The sequence below is a fragment of the Aythya marila genome (assembly GCF_965140915.1).
Source record: "Aythya marila genome assembly, chromosome: 2".
Taxonomy (NCBI): domain Eukaryota; kingdom Metazoa; phylum Chordata; class Aves; order Anseriformes; family Anatidae; genus Aythya; species Aythya marila.
In genome coordinates this window covers 125,891,345-125,901,806 of record NC_139043.1, presented here as the reverse complement: position 1 = coordinate 125,901,806, position 10,462 = coordinate 125,891,345, and positions in this window count along the sequence as shown.

Here is a 10,462-nt window from a genome sequence, read left to right as displayed (position 1 = left end):
ACTTGCAACCAACATACCAAGGATCAGTTTTAAAATGGTGCTTCATACCTTATTCATTTCGGGGTAGAACTGATTAAGTAGATCACAACCATCTTCCTTCACCCTCCCAAAAGGTTTTTTCATGTTGTCGCTACCAAAGCATTCACTTAAAATTCTTACTGCAGTCCTAGTAGCATTCCAAGGGAGCCCACTTCCGTGGCAGGATCTAGCATAAGCCTGGCAATGTCACCAAGTAGATGGCATTCAAACAGAAGATATTTGTGAGGGGATTCCAGTCCAGGACCAGAGGACTACACAAACATGCATAGTGAGTGATACAGGGCATCTGCCAGGGCCAGGCAGTGATCTGTTTCATTCTCTGGAACCCACCTTGATTTTTGTACCTCTGCTTAAGGTTGTGCATGGTTGTGTGTGATGCAACAACGTTTGGCATTCTGGATGTCAGTATCCAATCTGTTACTGGAGATCTCCATCTTACAACACGAATTGAACATCTGACTGAATATGCAACGAGACCCATTATTCTGAAAAAAAATCCATGACCCTTTTTAAAAAGGCATTAGAAGCAGTGTTCGTGACACAGAAACAGAAGCTGATTAAGCTTTTAAAAAATGCTTTTGAATTGATGAAAAATTGTCAGTCTCTGTACTCAATTAGGTAAGAGTTTCTTATATTAGTGACCACCACAGCCAGTCATATCTACAAAACAGTCTCTGTAATTAGCAAAAGCCTACGTGATGTGGACAAAATATTTATTGACAATTCCTAATTCCAGGCTCCTTCGATAAAGGCTTATGCCTAAGACTGGATCCTGTGGGTTGCCCCACATAATAAAGTCAATTGGTTCAAAGCATTTTTCAAAGATAGATTCAGAAAGTCGATAATTACCATCACTTCAGAGTAGTATTCATGATGCTAATGAACAATCTCTGATTTGTTCAATATTATCCCAAAAGATCAGAACAGGGACAGACTAGAGGCAGCGAGGGGTATAGGACATAGGAATCAGAGCTATATAGAGCAGTGGCTTCAGGATAAATGACATGAGGATATCAAAGAGGGCCTTTTCCATGCACAAGCTTTTGCAGTCACTGCTGTTCATTCCATATACATAATGGTCCCATGCAGTGAGTAATATTTCTCCTACAAAACCAATCTTTGAATAGCCAGAGCATGCTGCAAACACAAGGATGAGATGGACAATTAGCCAAGTGGCAAAGCTTCTATTACATACACTGTGGAAAACAGTAAGTTAAGTCATGCTCAGGCCAGCTGTCTCCAGGTTTGCTAGCAGAAGGCATAGATGGACCTGCAGCATGCCTTTTCAATTGCACTCTTTTCACAATCCCTGTCACTGATATCAGCAACGGCAGGCAGTGTGTAATGATTTGAAAGGTAAAGCACAAAGGAATGAAGGTTACTTATTGTGCCATTACTCAGTGCCACTAAGACTCATCTTCATAAAAATATAAATAGATCCAAGAAAGTGTGCTACATTAGCAATACTTGAAAACCAATATAGATGTCAGACAAGTGAAGAATTCTAAAGAAAATAGCACTTGAAGTTTTTCACTTGTATAGCAAATACAGCTTTTGCTAAAGAAATGCAAAGTGTTTTCATCATTAAAAATATGTTTCTGTACATTTCTAATCACTCCAGTTATTCCTGGAAATATTTGGCAGGATCAAAAAAGAAATCACATTCAAGCAGTGACATCTTTTACTGAAATTATCTCAAGCTACCAAAAAATAAAAATAAAATAAAATAAAATAAAATCTGTTAATTTATCAAAAATAGAGCCACTAATGGTAGATATACAACAGTCTGGACACATTTGACAGTAAAAAGTAATTTTTTGCATTTTTCACAATGATCAGTTCTAATCCCCCAGGTATGAGTTTAATTCTTGCTTAAAAGAGACCTAGTGATTTTTGGTTTTGTTATTATTTATTTTTTAGAACTGATCGGTACTTTATCTTTTATCATTCTCAGAACAGTTTATTCAGAATTGCAATTTTCTCCCATAGTCAAGACGTTACTCACAGAAAGAAGAAAGTGAGACTCTGAAAGTCAACATATCTTACATGCAAACCCAGTAAGTACAAGAGAAGGGGCATGCAAAGAAGAGCAGGTACTTGATTGACAATGATTAAGAGAGAAAGCTGGTTTTGAAAATTTGAAATGTGAGCAAGATTGCTCACAAGCAAATTTTCTTCTGCATTTCAGATCTAATTCTTGAAGCAGAAGAATTTTTACTTGAAGAAATTATTCTTCTTAAAGGTATGTTAACAGACAACAGTGTTATTACAGTCCCTGTTATTTTTTCTTTTAGAGGATGGATGGAAATTTTAATTCTATTACAGAAGTAAAAGCTCTCTTTTGGCATTTTATAAGCAGATGATATTCTGCTAGTGACTGTCATTTTAGTAATATGTTGGTCTAAATTCTGAATTCTATTATTTCACATCTACAGCAACTGAAAGTATATTTTTTTATAAACAGCAAACTTCACCTCATAAAAATTCATTACATAAGGGCATAAACAAGTACTTTTCCTTCCAGTCATTGGCAGTAAGTGATTCATCAGTTTTCCACAGAAAACCAATTTCATTGCAGATGTTCTGTAATTTCCAGACTCCCTGAATTGTAGAATCATGTCATTCAATCCTAGTGCAAGAAATGCAGGATTTTTTTTTTTATTTGTTTATTTTTTTAAAGAAAGAAAAGAAGAGAAGGGGAAAAAAAGGCTGTGCTTAGTCTTTTTAATAGGATTGAATATCATTTGCTGTCTCATCAGTTTTGTGAAATAACCATAAAGTAATCAGCTTGCCATTCTTTCCATTGCTATACAGGCTATCAACTTACCTACTATGCTTATTCCATAGCAAGTAAGTTAGTAACTTGCAGGAGAGAAAAATCTTTCTTTGAGGTTAAACAAAATGTACCTGTCTTACAAAGCTGTCTTTCTTTCCTCCCTCCCTACTTCTGTCCTTTCCTCCTTCACTTCTTTCTTAAACCTCTAGTCTAGGAGTCTAGTAATGTATTAAATAAAGCAATAGAATATTTCAAAAGACAGAATTAATTAATTACTGCTTCAATTCTGGTTTATCTCAGAAATAAAGGATGACCCTGAAAACTACTCTTTGCAAAATCATACCATTCAGTGTAGAATCATAGAATCATGAACATCCTCAGTTGGAAGGTGCTTACAAGGATCACTGAGTCCAACTCCTCGCTCTGTACTGGACCACCCCAAAACCAAATCATGTGTCTGAGTGCATTATCCAAACACTTCTTGAACTCCATCAGGCTCAGTGCTGTGGCCACTGCCCTAGGCAGCCTGTTCCAGTGCCCAAGCACCCTCTTGGTGTAGAACATTTTCCCAACACCCAGCCTGACCCTCCCCTGTCCAAGTTCCATGCCGTTCCCTCGGGTCCTGTTGCTGTCCCCAGAGAGCAGAGCTCAGCGCCTGCCCCTCCACTCCCCTTGTGAAGGAGCTGCAGGCCGCCATGAGGCCTCCCCTCAGCCTGCTCTGCTCTGGGCTGAACAAACCAAGGGAACTCAGCTGCTCCTCATACGTCTTGCCCTCTAGACCTTTCACCATCTTCATAGCCCTCTTTTGGGGACACTGTAATAGTTTTATGTCCTTCTTATGTCCTTGGCCACTGTGGTACCCAAAATCACACACAGTACTCAAGGTGAGGCTGCACCAACACAGAATTTAATTCTATTCTGTGTGGCATACAGGATCCAGCCTACTGTGTTTCCATAACATTAAATTATGTTGACACCAAATTCAGTTCTGATAGCCGGAGGAGAGTAAGGAGGTAAAGGAAAGAATATGTTCAGGTGAAAATGAAAATGGGGTGGGAAAGTCTGAAACAGAGAAACCAGGCAGGCAGACAGTAGGAAGTAAAAATAATTATTTTCCAGTAAGGAGAATGAATTTCACCATTAAGTCCAATAAAGGGTAGATTCAGGGCGTGTTCAACCTGATCTTGAACACCTCCAGGTCTGGAGTATCTATAACTTCTCTGGGCAACCTGTTCCAGTGCCTCGCCACCCTCTGAGTGAAGAACTTCCTCCTAATTTCCAATCTAAATCTCCCCTCTTAGTTTAAACCATTCTCCCTTGTTCTGTCATTGCCTGAGCAAAAAGCTGCAATAAGCTCACCCTGGAGCCTTTTCTTCTTCAGGATGAACATCCCCACCTCTCTCACCCTTTCTTTATAGGAGAGGTGTTCCAGCTTTCTGATCAACTTCATAGCCCTCCACTGGACCTGCTGTAAGAGATCCACATTGTTCTTGTGCTGGGTGTCCCACACCTGGATGAAACACTCCAAGTGGAGCCTCACAAGGGCAGAGTATAGGGGGACAATCATCTCCCTCAACCTGCTGACCATGCCTCTATTGATGCAGCCCAGGATGCAGTTGACCTTCTGGGTTGCACGCATGCATTGCTGGCTCATGTCAAGCTTTTTGTCTACCAGACGCCTAAAGTTTTACTCTGCAGGCCTTCATTCAACAAGTTCTCCATCCAGTCTATACTCATATATGGGATTGCACTGACCCAGGTGCAGCACCTTGCACTTCGACTTGTTGAGCCTCATTAGGTTCATGTGGGCCCACTTTTCAAGCTTGTCCAGATCAACTTGGATGACATCCCTTCCTTTATTGTATCGACTGCACCACTCAAGTTGGTGTCATCTGGGAACTTGCTGAGGGTGCATTCAATCCCATTGTCACTGATAAAGATTATCAATTATTAAACAGTACCTGGTCACTGGCCTCCACCCGGACACAGAGCCATTGACCACCGCTTGTTCTGGTAGTCTTGATATGTCTTTCAAAGCTCTTTAGTTTTATATGGAATCAGGTCCTTACCAAAGGAAAGAAAAACAAACAACAACAACAGATATAAATTAATTGTCTGTCTTCATCAGTGAAAGCCATTATTACTTTAAATGTGGTACTACAGAATTGTGTAAGCCTTCACAGCTATTTCCCATTTTGTTTTCTCCATAGCTACTATTCTTAACACAGCATGAAAGAACACTTCTCCAAACATTGTAAATCACAGAACTAATTACAGAGCAAGATCCAATCTTGTATCAGTATTCACAAAAATAATACATAATTTGATATTGAAAATATTGGTGAAAGTCCTAAGAGAGAAATCTAATTTTCAAAAGACTGAGAAAACAGCAAAATACTGATCCAGCTGAGTTTTGTTGACCTGAGCAGATTTCAGCAGATATAACAGTTACACTATGTCTATGCTAGCAAACTGAACCTATCAGGACCTTGCATTTTCTGTTGCTGTGGCCAGGTGGCACAGCACAGTCACCATCTATGCTGGTTAATTCACCATTTTTCCCCATTATAACTTTACACATATAAATAGAAACAACCACAGACCTTTCTTTTTTAAGTCATTTCAAATATATTTGGCAAGGTATATACTTCACATGTATTGTAACTATGCTCACAGGTTTTGCACTGTAACTGGTCTCAATAATAGAGAAAAGTAGACAGATGATACATGCTGCCTTCTTATACTAACCCCCATAGAAATGGACTTACTTAGAACTTAGGGAGTCATAAAAGGAACATCAGCTTCAACTTTGGTATCTCTGATCCTGCAAAAGAAACTGAAAATACGCTCTGCTTTCTTATTGCTTCTCCTGTTCACCTTTTTTACAAGGCAGAATCCCTGTGTGGTTTCCCTGTGCCTGTACGAATAAGCAGAAGAGTTGTCCATGTTTCCAAGATAAAATCCATACGACTTGCTAAGAACAATGCTACAGAAATCATCTGCCCATCCCTATCCAACCTGAAACCCTGGTTAGTACAGGAACATAAGTTCTGGCCTGCTCAAGACCTAGACTGATCTTAAGTGTGACCAGCTCCTATGTTCATTCTTTCCAACCTTATTTCTGGTTCCAAACCACACAGAACCAAGACATTGACTATCTGTTGAAAAGTGGCATACCTTCTAGAGGACAGTGCACTTGAGCTACCTGTATTTGTCCTTTTCAGGCTATAACAATAAAAGTTTGAGTACATACTAAAGCTCTAATCATAGTCTGTTACTCCTTCAGAAAGCTCAAAAATTTGTCCTGTATGCCTATGTAAAACTATATGAGGGTGAGGAGGGAGCAGAAATAGGCACAGTACTCCAGGTGCTCTCACCAGTGATAAAGATCACCTCCCTTGGCCTTTTGGTGATACTTTGCCTAATGCATACAATAATAATTTTAGTCTTCTTAGCAGCAAGGACACATTGCTGATTCATGTTCAACTTCATGTCCTCCAGAACTCCTAGAATTCCTAGAACTTTCTGTAGAACTGCTTTCCAACTAGGTAGTTGGCAACATGTATTGGTGCCTGGGGTTGTTCTCCCTGAGTTGCAGAACTTTGCACTTTCCCTTTCCAAACTTCATGATGTTCCTGCCAGCCTACCTGTCCAACCTATCAAGATTCCTTTGGATGGCTGTGCAGCCCTCTGGTGAGTCTGTTTTTTGTCATCTGTGCATTTACTGAAGGTACACTCTACCTCATTGTCCAGATCATTAATGAAGATGTTAAACAGGATGGGACCCAGTATTGAACCTTAGGGTACTCTGCTAATTATTGACCTCCAACTAGACCTTGTGCCACTGACCACCACACTCTGGGCCTGGCTGTTCAGCCAGTTTTTAATCAACCTCACTGTCTGCTCATCCAGACCGTATTTCAAGAACTTCTAAAGGGAGATCTTAGGACCTTATGAAGGACGGTGCCAAAGGCCTTACTGAAGTCCAGGAAGACAACATCCAGTGTTCCCCCATCATTCTTCATGTGCCTGGAAGTGTTTTCCAGGATTAGCTGTGCCATCACTTCCCAGGGATCGAGGTGAGCCTGACCAGCCTGTAGTTCCCTGGGTCCTCCTTCTTGTCCTTCTTGAATATAGGAGTGACAGTTGCTTTCATCCAGTCTTCAGGCACTTCACTCAGTTGCCACAATCAAGCAAAGATATAGAGTGGCCTCACAATCACATCTGCTAGCTCTGTCAGCACTCGCGTTTCTGTCCCATCTGAGCCCACAGACTTGTGAAAGACTAGTTTGCTTAAGTAATCCTTAACATGATCCTCTTCCACCAAGGGAACATCTTAATTCCTCTAGCCTTCCAGTCTGGTCTCTGGGGCCTGAGGGCCAGTCTTGCTGGTAAAGACCAAGGCAAAGAAGGCATTCAGTACTTCTTTTAAAGCCCTTCTGCCTAAATGCCTTTGACATCCCTGGCCAGATTCAATTCTGTCTGGGCTTTAGCTTTCTTGATCTCTGATACTTGGACAATGTCTCTGTATTCCTCTCAGCTTAGCTCACTTCCAGATTGATAGCTTAGATACATATAGAAAGGATGAACATTGATGTTGGCATTAAGTCTGCATTCCTTGTGTATGCATTGAGATAAAGCAATGAAGTAAGTGCCAACCAAAACAAAGAGAACTGGTCAGTCTTAAATTAGTGTGGTAAAGACTGAGAAATTGCACACTATCAGTAATGAGGAATGGATTTCTTCTTATGAGTGTATATATATACATGCGTACCTACATGTAAGGTGGTTTATTAACTGTAGTTTTTAGGATCTACTGTTGTAACATCATAAACTTTCCTGTTCATCTGAAAGCAGTGCAGCAGTCTTCCAGGGTGCCAGACATTGTAAGATCAAACACCTAAGGAGAAGAATTTGCACAGTTTTCTAAGAATGAGCTGTGGCAGGACATAAAAATATGGTTCAGGAGAAAGAAGCAATAGACAAATGAACAGAAATAAAAAGAAGAGGAAGTAATTTGAGACAAAAGCTTAAGGATGACTTGAAAAAAGGGAAGGCACTTGGCAACTGGGGACAAGAGTTACCTCATGCAGCCCGGTGGAGTTGAGGAAAGCAGCACATAAAATGAAATAAGTTGATTCTTACTGAGGTATTGAAAACTCCTATTGAATTAAGTTTTTCCTTTAAGATGCCTTGCTGGAGCTTTCTGTCTGAAAAACAATCAGCCTGCTAACTGCAGACTCCAACTGAATATGTGGGAAGAGATTTTTCTTTCTGTGATATAGCTTGCACTGACATGTAGAATGAAGGCTTAATGCTATACTTTATCATTAGTCCAATGAAATTGCAGATATCAACTCTTTTAATAAATTAAAGTTATACCACATGGAGAAAAGGATTAAACCACATACAGAATTAAGACTATCTTCATTCTTCTCTGGTTTCAGATCCATAGAAATTAAAAGGACTAGTTTCAGAAAGTTGCTAGGAGACCATAATCACATGTGTCAGAATAATACATTTTTATTTAAAACAGGAAATGTTGATTAATGAACATACTTAACAGATAATGAATAAAGGTATTGAAAGCATCTATGTTCTATCAAAGTTCAGGTGAAACATTTAATTTATATGTTGAAAAGCCAATGTGAATTGAAAGTTTTCAAGGTAAAGCAAACTAACACATGCAGGACACAATGAAGGACTGAAGGACACAATGGTTTCATAAGTACTTGATTAGAAACCCCTAGATAGAGTACTGAGAAGCACAAGAAAATGTTTCCAGTTTGCAAGGCCAATAAGACTAAAAACAAAGAATGAGAAAGGTTTAGGAGTCTCATGTAAGCATTTTGTTGAAAGTAAGATGAGTCAATTACATTTTAGACAATGAATGGATTTAAAGGTAAGATACTGGAGAAGATGATGTATACGCAGCATAATCAAATTAGAGAAGACTAAGCAATAATTGACGGTATGAAAACGTCATCCTAAATGAAAAAAAATAACATATTGAACCCTGAACAGAAGGCTCCTAAGATTTCTTAAACCAAATCCAACAATTGTATCTATAGCTCTGTTGATTTAATTTATGCTATGACAATTTAAACAGGTATTTTACACTGAAAATTCTAGCATGATACTTTGCATGTAAGATTTATGATCCTTATGTTCTTGGAATCTGAAGTCCAACAATGTTCTGTGCTCTAAAACCACAAGGTATTTACTCCCTTTCTTGCTTTTACATGTAAGAGATGATATATAATAGAAAACTCACTGTGGTTACCACCTCAGACTCATGTTCACAGTATGGATTGTGTTCTTAGTGATTCACATTAGAGTCTTGACAAGGAAACAAGTAAACAAGACCCATACAAACCAAGCAAAAATAATTTTAGTGCTACAAACAATTATTTTTTTTTCAAACAAGCTAACACCTGAGAAGACAGGAAATGAGATACTGGTCCAATGTCTGGCTTCTGACCATTCCTCATACTGGTTAAAAAGTTTATCATAGATACAGATCTTGAAAAGTATATTAGGGAAAAACATACTTACTAACAGAATGGGAATCACAAACCCCTCTTGAAATAATGGTACTTTGAATTAAGCTGACAATTTCAGTGTGGGATCATCATCATAAAAGCAACAAGATAATATATTTCTTTTGTGATTTTGCTTGGTAAATAGTAAAGCCAGTCATTTCTTTTTACCAAGCCATAATTAGTTAATTCTAACTTAAATATTTCTAATAAAATATTATATTCATAAGTTTAACTCTAAGTGAAGCAAAAATTGTTTCTAATTAAAAAAAAAAAAAAGTATTTTCATACAATGAGAAAATGGTCATGCTTAAAGCAATTATAATGCAGGAATTTATTCCATTGCTGGAATAATGACAGCTACTTACACAGGCAGTGCATAACTTGTAATAGTGTTTCACTTAAAAGTAAAATAGATTACTGTTATTTTAGTAGTTGGCACGTATTTGAAAAAGCAAATTGTAAAACTGATAGTTTTCCACTATTCAGTAAAATAATAAATTTTTAAAAATAATTTTTAAAAGTTTTGGTAACTAGTAACTGAGAACAGCAAGTGTGTTTTTTTGTGTAAGGAAAAGACACAGCCCAAACTCAGAAAAAGTTTGTATTTCCAAAGTTTACTTTTAGTTCCTGCTGAAAGAATTTCCATTATCAGTTCCTTGTTACTTTTGGTCTGAAGAAACCTTTCCTGGTAAATTAGAAAGTACTGGCACTACAGATAATAAAAAATAAAACAAAAATAAAAATGAATAAGCAAAAATAATACCATTTATTATTACTTGATATAAATTACAGACTTAGATGAAATATATTTGTTTGAACATTGATAGCATTATTATTTAGTCAACTTTATATGACATGATATAATTCTGGAATTTATTTTTTTATTTGCATTCTAATTTAATTTAACAGCATGTCTTGAATCCTTATATTACTTAACAAATTTTAATTAACCAGAAGTGCAACATGTGTAATCACCCAAGAATTAGCAAAATTAATTTATTTATTTTGTGTAAATAAAAAAAAAGGTATTGCACTGTGTAAATAAGTGTACTCTTTTTCTTGTTATGCCTTCAATGAATTACTTGTTGAATCATAAAACAGAGTT